This window comes from Quercus suber, unplaced genomic scaffold, assembly GCF_002906115.3.
Source record: "Quercus suber isolate HL8 unplaced genomic scaffold, Cork oak 2.0 scaffold_10, whole genome shotgun sequence".
Taxonomy (NCBI): domain Eukaryota; kingdom Viridiplantae; phylum Streptophyta; class Magnoliopsida; order Fagales; family Fagaceae; genus Quercus; species Quercus suber.
In genome coordinates this window covers 1352459-1368819 of record NW_027069476.1, presented here as the reverse complement: position 1 = coordinate 1368819, position 16361 = coordinate 1352459, and the positions used below count along the sequence as shown (strand labels likewise).

General features: G+C 35.8%; 1 pseudogene; it reads right to left on the bottom strand.

Annotated features, from left to right (window-relative positions):
- Positions 1–1744: 1744 nt before the first annotated feature.
- On the bottom strand, positions 1745–16123 carry LOC112019330 (tyrosyl-DNA phosphodiesterase 1-like; annotated as a pseudogene).
- Between the last annotated feature and the right edge of the window lie 238 nt (positions 16124–16361).

The following is a 16361-nucleotide window of genomic DNA, read 5'->3' as shown; positions in this document are numbered from 1 at the left end:
AGTTTGAATAAGACAACTATAAGAGCATCTTTATCAGATGTGCTATATGTGCAAAATGCTAAATATTTGGCACATATAGCACACCAAACATCATTTATCCCTATTTATCAGATGTGGTATATCCTAAATTTTTTTGCAATATGCTACAGTATCATCATATATTTGCCACTGTACGGAACCCGTGTGGCATATCAATTTATTCTTTTTTATTCCTCTTTTCTCGCTCAGATCTCTTTCTTCTTCTCTTTCATCAGCTCACCGCCTCCATCTTTTCTCTCATCACATATCTCTTTCTTCTTCCCCTTCAGCTCACCGCCCCCATCTCCCTTCTCACAAATCTCTTTCTTCTTCTCCTTCAGCTCACCGCCTCTGTCTCCACTCTCTCACATATCTCTTTCTTCTTCCCTTTCCTCGCCGATTCGCTCTATCCTCTCTGTTCAATGCACTGACGCTGCTGTTTCATTGTTCCATTTTTCTCCGAGTCGCCGATTTCCTCTGTTCTATCTCAGCGTCGCCGAGTCGCCATTCTCAGATCGCCGATTCACTGGAAAGGAGGTAATGTAAGCCCAATTTTTTTACTTCTCAATTGGAAAAACTGAAGCATGCTCTCTATTTTTGCTCTAGATTTGCTGGGCTTCTGTTTGAATGAATCTGAAAAAATTGTGGGTTTTGAATGATGAAGTGATTTGTTTGATTATCCCTCTGCCAATTCGGTTTTTAGGTTATATTGACTTAATTTCCCTGTTTTTTTGTTTGTTTGTTTGCTTTATTTATAAATTGTTAGCTTTTTTTTTTTTTTTGGGTTTCTGGATTTATGAAATGATGAAGCCAATGTCTTATTCTTAGCTGAGTTTTACCCAGTGAACTTGATGTACCCGTGAGTTTTAGAAGGTAAATTGCTAGTTTCCATGTCTAATTAGTGGTGGGTTCGTGTGTCATAAGCTTACACCAAAATATATTGTGAAATCAGGTGTGTTCATAGGCGGATTGATTAGATAATTTATCTTCAATAATATTTATAGGAAATGTTAACAAGCACTGTATGGTGCTTGTTAATAGATTGTGATTATGGGGTGTGTATGGTTTCGTCCCCTCCTTAAATGGTTCACACAGTGAAGTTGTAGAATTCTATGTAAAGTAATGACAAACGTATTTGGTATTTACACTCGGGGTAACTGTGCAGTTGTTCTTCAAGTATTTGGTATTTTTTTTTTTTTTTTCGAAGTCCTCAGGTTCTAAGGTTTTTTTTTTTTTTTTTGGGTTGGGGGTGGGGTGGGGAAGGCAACAGGTTCTAAGTTTTTTTTTTTTTTTTTTAAAAAAAATGTTAACTGATAAAAAAAAAAAGTTTAAGAAAATATCATTTTTTTAAAATATGACCGTTCAATGAAGGGGATTGTTTGAAAATGTTACTTTTTTTTTTTTTTTTTTTTTGAGAAACAAAAAGTTACTGTTAAAGAATAAGAAAATTTGAAAATCTGATTTTTTTGGATCAGATGTTACCATTAGGAACGATGATAAAGAAAGAATAAAATAAGAATTAAAAATAATATTTAAATAAAGTAGTAAAAATATAGAACATCTGATAAATGGAATATTGTAAAATGATGTGGTAAAATAGTAAAGTAGGCTTTTGGTGTGGCAAAATGGCATAATTTTTACAATATCTGCTACGGATGCTCTAATCTGGCAAGTATTTCAAGGTACAGTCAAAAGATCTGCCGGAAAGACCTACTCAGTAGTACCTCTAAGAGCATCTGACATCTTCCACAGTGGGCCATGTAATACGTGGTTGTCCAAGACCAAGAGGTGTTTTATCTTCTGAGAAGCCTGATGACATTGAGTAAGTCAGCTCAGCCAGCCACTTCTCATCAAAAGAACCAAGGGAAGAGAACTGCAGTGACACAGTACAATCAGAAAATTCCTCAAAAAATGGATGACATTCATAATGCTAAGCTTTTCAACTGCGAAAGATACATTCCAGACACCAATCACCACTATTACTCCATAACATCGTCGAAAGATCCATTGCAAATATTATGCACGTAAAAGTTCAGCAGAAGAGGATAGAATGAAAATGCCAGGTCCAGATAGAACAGCATAATACAGAGAAAAACCAAATGAAAGAAAACTTAAATAAACGAAATCATATATTATTTTATTTCTTCACCTACTAACAGAAAGCAATTAGCATTCACATCCACCATCAACTATACCTGATAAGCAAGTGGGGAATTTTTAAAATCTTTATCAAAAGTACATTCCTGGAGAACAGTTCGTAGCTTCATTTGCCCCACTTCTTCAAATTTGTACCAGTATGATATCCAGGAACAGAAGCAATCAATCTGACCAGAAAATTGTTCAAGTAGTTTCATATGCAACCCATTTTATAGCATGCGAGACACTATTCTAACATTTTATAATCCTAACAGAAATGAATGCCTGTTTAGAAAAGAAAAAAAAAAAAACTGACAAATTAAAGGAAAGGAAAATAATACCACTGCACCACTATAATCAAAGCTGGATCGATATTGAAGTTTCCAAGTGCTGGTAATTTAACAGAGAATTCAGGCCACTACAAACAGAAACAAAAGAAAAAAAGCAAGGTAATTATGCTTAATCTGGATAGTAGCATATATTAAGAGTATAAAATTTGAAGCAACAAAAATCTCAATCAAGCTCCATTTATTCAAAATCTCTCACAGGTAAGCCAACATTCCGAATCCATGGGTTAGTAGGGAAAAAATAAAATTAAAAAAGTGAAAGTACTTAGCTAAGCAACAAGTTTTTGAAAGAGCATAAGCTGAGATCAGTAACAAGTACAATCCCCCAAAGCCAGAAGCAATGAAAGTTCAAGCAATCAGAAGAAAGCTTAACACTTCAAACGGTTTAGATATATTAAAAAAATGCCCATGATGTAGGCATAAAAAAAGGGGTTCATGGCATCACTTCCAGGACAACATTATCTAATACAACTGGAGAAATATCACAACATTTGATCAAGAAAGCAAACACAGCCTTTAGGACTACATAACATGCTTCATATATTACCTTCAAGGCACTGAGATAATCAATCAAGTCATTTTCAAATCCACATCCTTTGCTTGGACTATTTTGATCTTTCCAGGGGAAATCTTGCACCCACAAACCTTGGCTTTTGTTGTTCCAGTATGTAAAGTTGTGATTTACAACTATGATTTAGTGTTAGCTTATTTCATGACAAAAAGTATTGTAATTGCTTTAATTTTGTTCCTTGTATTTTGTAGGATTTTATTGTATTGAGTTTAATATTAAGTTGGTGAAGACTTAAACTTAATTGAAGATCAAATAGATTTCACGAGAAACTAACCCGCGAAGTAGCCATGTGAGAAGCACATGATTGGAAGCTGAAGAGTCATACCAGACTGTTAGTTTCGCGAGGTCTCACGAGTAAGGACTTTCCGCGAGATAGTCGCGAAACATTTTGCTTGGAGGATTTTTAAATGTGACTTTCTTACTCTTTACTCATGTTATATATACCCTCATTACCCATAGAAATTGTAAGGAGACCATTCACAGAGAAAAACCCTAGATAAATTTTCTACAATACACACACCCATCTTTTAGAGAAAGAGCTACTCATCCTTAGTGAGAAATCGTTTTAGCCTCTTCCCCTTCCCTCTCCCATTGTCATACCTTGAAAGGAGATTTGTACCCAAACACAACTCATACCTATTCAAAGTATAAATAGTATTTTGGAGCTTGAGAAGTTTTAGGGATTTGCCAAAAGAAGCCAGTAAAGATTGGCAGATGCAATCGAACATTTGCGAGATCTGAAAAGTTAGACAAGACACGGTTCCAAGAAGTCTTGTTGGAGTAAGAGCTTGGAGAGTTTAGGTACATTGGGTAGATTAGGCTTGGAGAGTCTCTTGCTATTCGTGTATCCCAACTTATTGTCTAGATCGATTTACCATTTGGAGGGCGGCGAAGAGGTTTTTCGCCGAGTTCTTCGATTTCCTCTTCTATAACATATTGTCGTGTTATCTTGTATTTGCATCTCTCTTCCCTTACTCTTGTGCTTTACTTTTATTGTTTGTTGTTCATATTTATGCACTAAAGTAGTATCGATTTTTTGCGCTTCATTTACTCTTATTTCCGCATTTAGATAAGTTAAAGTAAAGTCAACCGAGTCATAATATTTTAATTGGGTGTTTAAATAAGCTCTTGTGTTTTGAACACAAATCCAAGCTTTCACAATCTACATATATTAAATTTGTTGTATGTACAATAATCCTCACTCCCCGAGGATACACAAGAAGCATGGCCTTCGAATGGTGTGTCCCAAATGAAATTGGTAAGGGGGGTTTATGCAGAATCCAATTTGCCGGCTTCTTTCTCTAAACAACAGTCAAAATTGCTAATAATACTGTCCATGTCCCCAAATTATACCTTCAATGTATAATAGAAATTGGCATTAATAGAAAAAAGGAAAACCTTCATGTGATCCAATGTGCTATCACCTTCCCCGTGAAGAATCAACACATGAGGGGGTTTTTGCAAGTGTTGGACATGCTACATCAAGAAAAGGAATCCAATAATAAAAATAATAAGGCATCACCATATAAAGTTAAGAATGCATCAATTTCAAGCAAATCGCAAGCTGATGACTATGGGTCATGCCAATGATACAAAAGGAACTATACCCATAATGGCATAGTGATTTAAAATACTGCACAAAGATCGGATGACAGTCGAAAATGCAATTAAGGCATTGCATTAATTCAAAGAATGGGGGATCTAAAAGCACAGATTTTTCATAATATTAGCAATACATCCATTAAGACAATGTAACAAGCAGTCAGAAACCCAAAGAAGCAGAACAAAACACTCATAAAAAATTCATAAACAGCAAGAGAAAGTAACTGCAGCAATCTTTGAACATAAAAATGCACTCATTATTTCCATATACAGCTTATATGAATTTATATACCTACTTCTCAACAGGTTTTTGTTAGTCAAAGATGTTGAACCCATCCAGCTCATACAGAGAGGAAGTTGGAACTAAACCAAGGGTGAGACCCAAAGTGAATAGAACTCACCTGGTAACAACCAATCAATGTCTACCATATAATTCGAAAGGATTGCAACGAGAACATCCCCCTACCAAAAAACAAGCAATTAAATGATTAAAACAAAGAAAAATTAGCAATTTAACAATCAGCTACTCCCTGGCTCCATTTCTCCTACAATCCGTTTAATGAATATACCAATCTTATAGACAAGCTATTATGTCTTTTAAAGTGTTACAAGTAACATCAATTCATCAATCTCAATGGACAATAACATTAAACATAATAAAGTTTACAGAATAAAGCAGGGCAAGAATGCATCATTAAAATTTACAATGCTAATACCTGAATCACATCCCCAATAGAAACACGAGGTATTTGATGTAACGTCCCAGTCAGTCAGTCAAACAAAATAAATAAATAAATAAAAAATAAAAAATCAGATTTTTAAGTTCCCATGTGCTCCACCTAACTCCACTCCTCATCACTTATTTTCACTTATCTTTTACTCTCTTTGACTGGCTCCTCACTTCTCCTTACTTCTTTTCACTTTCTTTTTCTTCTTTTTCATTTTCGGTAGAACACTCCTCTTCACTCCTTCAAACTCTCCCGCCGGTACCTCCATATCACTATTTCCACCATTATTTTTCGGCAAGACCACCAGAAAAATCCTTATGAACCCCTAAGCATTATCATCCCTTTATTTGAGGTAAAATTTTCTAATCTTTTTAGTGAATTTTACACTTTTGCTTAAGGTTATTTTTATATAAGCTTTAATAATGATACCCATGTGATTTATGAGTATTAGAAGTAATATTTATGTGTTTTTATGTATGGGTTTTGTATTGGTGGAATTATTTGATGAGTGGGTATATAATTTGTGCTAATGATGACTACTTCAGGTTTATGTATGGTGGGAATTTTAGGGGTTTTAAGTTATAATATGTGATGATTTGTAAATCTAATTTTTCCAATTGCCATTGGGTTTATTTGGAGTTAGTTAAAGTCCTAAATTTCTTGTCTCAGAGGATATTTTGATTTTGCTTTCATAGGTTTCTTAATGATGTAGTGTAAATTTTATGGAAGCTAGTCATAATGTTGGAGATAATATTAAATGGGTTAACTTTATAAATTGGAGTTTATGCCTTGTGAATCAATTTGTTGAGAAACTTTGGAAGTGGAATATATTATTATTGATAAGGTTAAATACTAGGCTTGTCTAATTAAGTGCTCAGTTGACAATTCCTAAATTGTAGCTAGATACAATTTCAAGCTCTATGCTTATTGTGATAGATTTACTTGATATTATTTAGGTTCTAGCTAATCTCCTTGGAGCTTGGAGAATTAGGCTTTCGCGGTTGCGAGGTAAGTAGCTTTTTAATTGGATTTTTGAAAAATAACCATGTTACATAAATGTTGTTTTTGGATTAGACAAGCTTTTGGAAACTACCTATGGAAATTATATTTTCCTAAAAACTATTGTGTCATAACCTTAATATATATATATATATATATGATTATATATGAAAATACATCATATTTGGTATTGCATTTGGGGAAATACATGAATTGTTGATGTGAAAAAATGGGCATCTTTTATTTAATCTTTAATAAGAAAATCATTGATTTTATGGTATATTGAAAAATTTAAAGATGCTTATCTTGTCTTGTATTATTTGGGAAATTGATAGAAAATCTCTAGGTAAGAATGAAGTTGAAAACCTTACTGAAAGTTCAAAATGTGTATAAAACACCCTTGAACGTTTAGACCTCAAATAACAAAATATCAATTCAAGCTTATTATCAAACAATTAATGTGCAGAATATGAACATAAGCCAAACATAGAATTGATAAACAATCAAAACCAAATATAAACACATCCACAACAGAAAATAAATGGCAAAGATAAAGGAAGAGAGATGCAAACATAAGGACAACACGTGATGTGTTATTGAAGAGGAAATCGAAACTCTCGGCGTAAAACCTCTCCACCGCCCTTAAAGCGGTCAATAATCCACTAGAAAATGTAGTTGGGATACATGAACAGCAATAAACCCTCCAAGCCTAATCTACCCATGTACCTAAGTCCTCTAAGCTTCCTACTCTAACGAGGTTGCGCCGAACCTTTTACTTCTCTAGTTTACGGGATTTCGCTATAGCCTATAGCATCAACCAATAACCATTGGTCTCTTCCAAACTGCTTCCCTTAGCACCGAAAGACCTTCTCACAGACGTGGGTGTGGTGAGACAAGAATTTGGTCAATAATCTCTCAAGGATGTATCAGTGGAGAGGAAAAGAGTAGAAGAACTTGTAGAGTCTCTTAGATAAAGATTGGGGATGAGACAATCTTGTTTTGCTCTAGGGTTTCTCTCACAAAATTCTCTCTAGAATCTCTTTCAATTTAGTGGGTATAAGGGTCTATATATAGTGGTGTGTGTTTGGAATACAAAGAGACAGTTTTTGCCAAACAGGGCTGATTGGCGGCTTGACCTCGTGGCTTGTCCAAGTCGCGAGTTCAAGTCACGACGTAACGGCCTGGCTAGCCTAGGACTTTTGTTCTGTAATGCGACAGCTAGCGCGACCCTTCAATTTTCCTGTGTGCTTCACACGTGCCTGCATTTGGCGGCTTGCCAATCATGAGCCAACCGCGAGTCCTAGCCGCAAAACTCTGCTTTTTTGCATAAACTTAAGCTTTTCTTCACACTCTCTTCACACACTGCCTTTACAATAATCCTACCTAAATACAAGGTTACTAAGTGCTTAAATTACAAGCAAATTGGCACTGAATAAAGCCAACAAGATGGTTGATAAATTTCAACCTTACAATCTCTCCCTTTGACTATTCCGTGACAAAACTCTAAAACAAACTCTAGACTTAACGCGTGAGTTAGGAGCAGTTGGAAAACTCACTCACATCTAACTCTAGAATCTGTGAAGCTTTAGAACCATAAGAACAAGTAACTTCTAAAATACAACAACACAATAAGTTCATTATATGCAGAAAACTTGTAATGCAAGTAGAGCAAGCATAATGCGATCAAACACAATGGAGTAAAACAATAAACCATGGCAAGACCAAAACATGCAATCACTATAACCAAGTGATCACAATGCTCATTCACACTTGGAATGAACATCCAGACATTCAAGTTGACAAACACAAGGCAAATCACTTGAATGACCAACACTCAACCAATGCACAATACATGAAGTATGTGCATCTAGGAAAAATCCTACATGGGCACAAAAGTGACAGTACTTAAAAAGGAAGGCATAGCATTAGGTTAGAAGTACTGATATAACAAAGCACAAAGGCTGCATAAAGCATGGTACAAACCACAAAGGCCTACAAGTGTATAAAACCAAATTCTAGAAGCTTAGAAGCAGTATGGGTACAAATTGAACCATACAAAATATAAAATACTTCCCTTATCATATCACTTCCACTATCATGAATCATAGGAGCTGTGATGAACTTGGAACATATATACTTGTAACCTGAAACACTTGCACAAAAGACATTAGACCCTCAAGGTAAAACAACGGACAAGTATAATGTAACAAATAAAATGTGATCAAGTAAACATGATGTGAAACATGTAAGCAACTTGACCAAACAACATACACCAAAACAAAATTTTCTTATAAACACAATGTCTTCTCCCCTTTGGTATATGCATCTCCTCTATAGAATTTCTCCCCCTATAAATGTGCACGAGAAATAGAATTTCTCCCCATAAGAACGTGCACAAGAGTCATATAGAAATGACAAAAACTCTCCGGTATACTCTCTAGAGTATACTCTCCCCCTTTTTGTCAAGAATAGACAAAGGGTCAAGGAGAAGCGAGGAAAGGAGATGAAGGTATGAACAATGATAATGATGCATGAGGGTGCAATGATGAATGAGAAAATGAGGCTCAAACCTAAGACGAACAAAATGCTACAAAGCATGAGGTAAACATGACATGTTAGGATGAAGAAACAATGTATGAACCAATACATGACAAAGGTAGCAAGGTGTGTGCAAGAGGTGGCAAAGTGCAATGCATAATCAATGCATGGAAAATACACATGTGGGGCAAGGTGTGTTAAATACACAATCAATGAACCAAACATGTTCCTAATGAGGAAAATGAGAAACCCCAAAGTTTGATACTCATCGGAGTCCAAACAAGCGAGAAAATGCCTAAGAGACATTTTATCAAATACCTAGCATGCACACTATGAACAACAATGTAAAACAATGCATAAACATCATGAAAACCACTCTAAATACATGCTCTTTTTGCCACAAGGGGCCAACATTCAAAGCAAAACAAAAAAAGAAACCAATTCCATACAAACTTTTAAGAGAAAAATAAATTTTCCCAACCCCTATGATGAAAATCCCAATCAAGAGCACAAAACTCACTAAAACATATACTAAGGATAAAAAACAACGAAAAGGGTTTAGACTTACCTTAGAGATGATAATGGAATGAAAAACCATTCAAATTGATTAGATTTTAATGTAAAAATATTGAGAGAGGGGTTTAAAAGAGGATAGGAGAGGTTTAAAACAATTTTCCCATGAAAAGCACTTAAAAAAGCTGTTTCTAAGCGTTTTGCGACTGGGCGAGTCGCGAGATGAGTCGCAAAAACAATTTTCATGAAATTTTCTAAGTCTTTTTCGCGACTTGAGTGCCCACCCGTGAGTAAGTCGCAAATCTCTCTGCCAGAGATCCAAAAAATGGGAGAAAAATGCATTTTTCCAGTTTCGCAACTCGCGAGTCAGTCGTGAGTGAGTTGCGAAAACTTTGATACCTGTTTTTTAACACCAAAACATGTATAAACAATGTAAGCACTAAACAAGGACACAAAGAGTGATAAAGAGCACTTCCAAAAACATATAAAATGATCAAAAATTATTTTGGATTGATCAATATATAGTTGGGCACACACACATCACATTTAAACAAGTACAATCGAACAAATGAATAAGGCATTCATTGAACATTAGGCATGTGTATTGTGTGTGTGTATCAAATGTGGAATAGTCCATAGTCTAGAGTGAAGTTTCAATGATCAATTCAATCAAGTCATACACAACTAGTACTAAGTTAAGTGGTCTATCTCAATTATAGAAATGAACATATATGACCTCCCATAAGAAAATGATTACATAAAATCTCTTTGAAGCTTTTCATTTGGCTTCTTTACAAATCATAACATTTGATCATTTTTTATCTTTACATCTCTTTTAGAGATCGATGCATGAAATTTTTGATATTTCAATTTGATGAACAAGCCTTTAGCTTTTGGGCATCATACATTTTCATAAAAGTCGCTTTTCCTTTTTCCTAGTCAAATACTAGTATGTGCGACGGCTTTTATAGCTCATTATCTCTTTTCATTTTGAGATTTACATTTGGTGAGCTCTTTAAGCAAAAACAACAAAATAAAGAGTGGGAAGATATATAGGTACAAGTCTATGCATGCCTCAAAACCAACAAGACTATTGACTAATCATTCATGACAAGGTTGAAGATCGATTTACAACAATCACACAAAGATGTCAAGATTTTTCTCACAAAGATATAAGTGCATAAAGAATAAGCTAAGCTCATAAATGCATAAGGCCATTTGTACGAATGTACAGGGCAAAACTCACACGATCAATACTTTTTGAATTTTTCACTTTTTATGTGGTTTTGAATTTTTACTCACACAAAACAAAGACAGAAAAGTAAAATCAAAACAAAAACAATGCATATGAATAAATGCAAGATGCACAAAATGCATGAAGATATCACATGCAATGCATGAAGAGTCCCACAAAGATCGAAAGAATTAGATAAAGGACCAAAAGAGCAAAAGTTCAACCATAGGAACCCTTTCTCATCCAAACGGAATAATTGTTTGGAATAAGTGTTTCATGAGAAGTGAGACGAGGGTTGGAAGAATGAGAACTGGAGATGCACATAGTTAAGGAGTTAAGAGCATTAAACACTTTCTTTAATAACATGCTATTTTCACTCATATCCAGTTTACTCTTTTTAGAACAACTTCCAAAAGGTTCAAGTTTCTATTTTCTTTTGATTCTTTTTAAAAGCATGAAACTTAGAGCACTGAGGTCTTAGATAACAAAAAACACTACAATGGTGACAAACAATGTGTTTAAGTCCACTAAATTTTTTGAGAAAGGATCTAGCAACATGGTTTTGTTCTCTCTTGAACTTATAACATTGAGGTCTAATATGACCATTCACACTACAATGGTGGCAAGTTTGAACAAACTTAGATCCATTCAAACCCTTAGGTTGAGACCTAAACAAAGGTTTTGACTTAACAACCTTTCTCTCCACCTTTTGATTTCTTTTATGTAGAGGAATGTATACTGATTTGTCCTTTGGGGTAGAACACACAATAGGCACAAAATCGGGTACCACAACATAATTGCAACAAATAATTTCATCCCTTTTAACAATAGGCTCAGCAATCAAATACTTGGCATGCATCTTAAGAGATTCATTTTCACATTTTAGCTCATCAACAAATTTGTTAGACAAAACAAGTTTAGCATCCAAATCCATATTCAAACATTCAAACTCTTTCAGCTTTTCAAGAGAAATTTCAGCAAGATTCTTATATTCTCAACCAATTTATTAGATTCACTGAGCTTAGCAATCAAATCATCCTTTTCACAAAGTAATTTGCTCAAATTCTTTTGAAACATCTTAAAAAAAAATTTCAAGGGTTTGATGTTAAGAATATCAACAACATCCAAAGATTCATGTAACATAGCATCACAATCATGAGGATTATCACTCATAAAGGCATTTTTACAAACACATAGCATGTTACATTTATCACCAACCAAATCATACAAAGAGGCATACATAGCACAATCCATGGCAAATAAACACAAGGGGTCAAGGATCATACTTAGGTATTTAAACCACAATAAGTGTGCTCGCTCTAATACCAATTAAAAGTACAAAATGTGTGTAAAACACCCTTAAATGTTTAGACCCCAAATAACAAAATATCAATTCAAACTTATTATCAAACAATTAATGTGCAGAACATGAACATAAGCCAAACATAGAATTGATAAACAATCTGAGCCAAATATAAACACATCCACAACAAAAAATAAATGGCAAAGATAAAGGAAGAGAGATGCAAACACAAGGACAACACGCGATGTGTTATCAAAGAGGAAACAGAAGCCCTTGGTGTAAAACCTCTCCCCCGCCTTCCAAGTGGTCAATAATCTACTAAAAAATGTAATTGGGATACATGAACAGTAATAGACCCTCCAAGCCTAATCTACCTAGGTACCTTAGCCCTCCAAGCTTCCTGCTCCAATGAGTTTACGTCGAACCTTTTTCTTCTCTAGCTTACCAGATTTCGTTATAGCCCATAGCATCAACCAATAACCATTGGTCCCTTCCAAACTGCTTCCCTTAGCACCAAAAGACCTTCTCACAGATGTGGGTGTGGTGAGACAATGATTTGGTCAATAACCTCTCAAGGATGTATCAATGGAAAGAAAGAGAGTAGAGGAATTCATAGAGTCTCTTAGATGAAGATTGGGGATGAGGTAATCTTGTTTTGCTCTAGGGTTTCTCTCACAAAATTCTCTCTAGAAGCTCTCTCAATTTAGTAGGTATAAGGGTCTATATATAGTGGTGTGTGTTTGGAATACGAAGAGACAATTTTTGCCAAACAGGGCTGATTGGCAGCTTGACCTTGCGGCTTATCCAAGTTGCGAGTTCAAGTCTCGACGTAACGGCCTAGCCAGCCTAGGACTTTTTTCCTGTAGTGCGACAGCTGGCGTGACCCTTCAGGTTTCCTGTGTACTTCTCACGTGCCTGCATTTAGCGACTTGTTAGTCGCGAGTCAGCCGCGAGTTTTAGCCGCTAAACTCTGCTTCTTTGCACAAACTTGAGCTTTTCTTCACACTCTATTCACACACTACCCTTACAATAGTCCCACCTAAATACAGGGTTACTAAGTGCTTAAATTACAAGCAATTTGGCACAGAATAAAGCCAACAAGATGGTTGATAAATTTCAACCTTACACTTACAAACTTTGTAGAAGTTAGATTATTTAAGATTTTTCTGAAACTACCTGAATATGAACTATGTGTTTCAAAGTAATGTAACTTGTGAGTTTATGTGGTCTTAACACCATGCCATGTGCGATTTCCCGGTGATCACCCGATTTGGTTTCCGTAGTCTTTGTGACAATGGAATCAAATCCAGGTTAGTGCTCTTTCACTTTAGGTGACGTGTTCTTCTTTGTTGCCCATGCGGGGAAGAGGTTCCTTGATTGCTTGTAGATGAGGCTGCTACCCATGGGGCCAAGATACCACATGCAAGAGAGGTCCTATTTGACGTGCTCTCTCTACTGCCTATGGGGGGAAAGAAAAACCTTGAGAGTATGAGTGAGGCTACTTTCCATAGGGCCAAGAGTCTGCATACCAGAAATGACAATATCATGCCAGTTGTGAATGGGTGAATCCCTTGACCGGTCTATGTGGTAGTGTGATATATTTGTGATAATTTACCTTATGTTAAATATTATACCTTTGGAAATTATATTGTTGGTACTCACAGATTATAGTATATAGTTTCAAGGTATTTACTTTGAGAAACTTTGTGTTTCATTATTAAATCATTCTTGTTATATTATTATTATTATCGAAGATGAAACTTGCATTTCCCTCACTCCCATTAATTATGCTACTTACTGGGCTCTGTCTCATCCCATTATTTTATAAACTTTTCAGAGTAGGTAACAATCTTTTGAGACAGTTTTTTGGTAGCTAACAGTAGTTAGACTAACTACTGATGGAAACTAAACTTTTGTAATGGATACATTAGATGATGTACATCTTAGAATAGGCTTGACTCATTCTTTTGTATATTATAGTGGGTGTGACGTTATTCCCACTGATGGGACAAGCTAATGATATGTAATTATCTATTCTAACCTCTATTCTTTTGTGGCCAATGGTCCTTGTAATTATTTCTTAGAGCTCTGACTTACTTTGAGAGTGAAAGTTCAATATGTGTATAAAACACCCTTGAACGTTTAGACCCCAAATTATAAAAATACCAATTCAAGCTTATAATCAAACAATTAATGTGCGGAACATGAACATAAGCCAATCACTGAATAGGTAACTAATCTAAGCCAAATATAAACACATTCACAACAATAAATATAAGGTAAAGATAAAGGGAAGAGAGATGCAAACACGAAGACAACACACGATATGTTATCGAAGAGGAAACTGAAGCCCTCGGCGTAAAACCTCTCCGCCGCCCTCCAAGCGGTCAATAATCCACTAGAAAATGTAGTTGGGATACATGAATAGTAATAGACCCTCCAAGCCTAATCTACCCAGGTACCTAAGCCCTCCAAGCTTCTTGCTCCAACGAAGTTGCGCCGAACCTTTTTCTTTTCTAGCTTACCGGATTCCGCTATAGCCCATAGCATCAACCAAACACCATTGGTTCTTTCCCAAACTGCTTCCCTTAGCACCAAATAAACCTTTTCACGGACATAGGTGTGGTGAGATAAGAATTTGGTAAAAGACCTCTTAAGGGTATGACAATGGAGAGGAAGAGAGTAGAGGAATTTGTAGAGTTTCTTAGATGAAAATTGGAGATGAGGCAATCTTATTTTTTTCTAGGATTTTCTCTCACAAAATTCTCTCTTGAAGCTCTCTCCATTTAGTGGGTATAAGGGTCTATATATAGTGAGGTGAGATGAGAATATGAAGAGACAGATTTTTGCCAAACAGGGTAAATCGGCGGCTTGGTCTCGCGGCTTGTCCAAGTTGCAAAATCAAGTCGCGACGTAACGGTCTAGCCAGCCTGGGACTTTTGTCCTGTAGTGCGACAGCTGGCGCGACCCTTCAGCTTCCCTGCGTGCATCTCACGTGCCTGAAGTTGGCCACTTGCAGCCGTGAGCCACCCGTGAGTCCTAGCCGCGAAGCTTTGCTTTTTTGCACATACTTGAGCTTTTCTTCACATCTTCTCACACACTACCCTTACAATAATCCCACCTAAATACAAAGTTACTAAGTGCTTAAATTACAAGCAAATTGGCACAGAATAAAGCCAACAAGATGGTTGATAAATTTCAACCTTACAGAGAGTATATTCAATGGAATTATTATGATAATTCTTGATGTTGGTACTTGATATGATTTTTGTGAATTGGATTGTCAAAAAGAAAAAATCGACAGGTACTTTGAGACGTCTTTCTCATGCTTTGGACGCTTTGGGGTTTGGGGTGTGACATTTGACAAAGCTGGTAGCTCTCTCACTCACAAAAGTCGAAATGTCCAAGGTAACTTATCATTTGAAACATGAAAATCACGGATAGCCTCCTCCCTACTCTTTCCCTTAGAATTGTACTTCCCAGAATTTTCGACCTCCACACCACTCCCTTATCCTAAGCTTTTCTTTTTCACCTCATCCTATACAAATCAAATTAAATAGTAAAATGAAGCAAGAACTTTCCCATAACAGAGTTCAACTTGTTAACCATTTTTTCTTAACATACAAAGAAAACGAATACCAAAGCATGAACTAAATGCATGTATCAAACAAAACAAATCTTAGAATATCAATATATGTTAGGATATTACCATAAATAACATAGACCATGGTTTACTGTAGTTTTGTAATAACATGGGCTACCATGGTTTTAGGGTTACCATACTAAGCCATTGTACATTAACAACTAATTCTTAGTCCTAAAGGTTTTGGGGTTAGGTATGGATTCTCAACATATTATTCAGGATTGACCATAAGTATTTTTTCCATAATTTTATTCTATCTGAAATCATACTTTATGTTATTCCCTTAATTGACATGTCCATTTTTATTACTTTTACTAATGTTATTTGTGGTCTTCCTTTTTCTTTTTCATTTTTCATTCCCTCAACTTGAAGGAGCTCATTTTTTTTGCACTAGTGCATTAATCGCTCTCCATTGAACATGAAGAAACCATCTCAAGTGACTCTGTAGGTGGAGTGACACTTGAGGCCATCATGGCATAGCTTGTGCCCATGGATGCTCGCCTTGACACTCTCAGTGATGAGTTGTGTCGAGTGAACATCTGTTTTGGTTATATTGCACGACAACAGGCTGTCATGAGTGGTTTCACTGTTGCTTCTTCTCCATCTCCACCAGCTTCTAAGGATGAGAGTGACGATGGCTCCAGCAGTGATGATGCTGATGAGGACGATGGTGCTAGCTCACCCAGTGATGATGAGATATCTACTTGATGTACATACCTTTTGTTACTC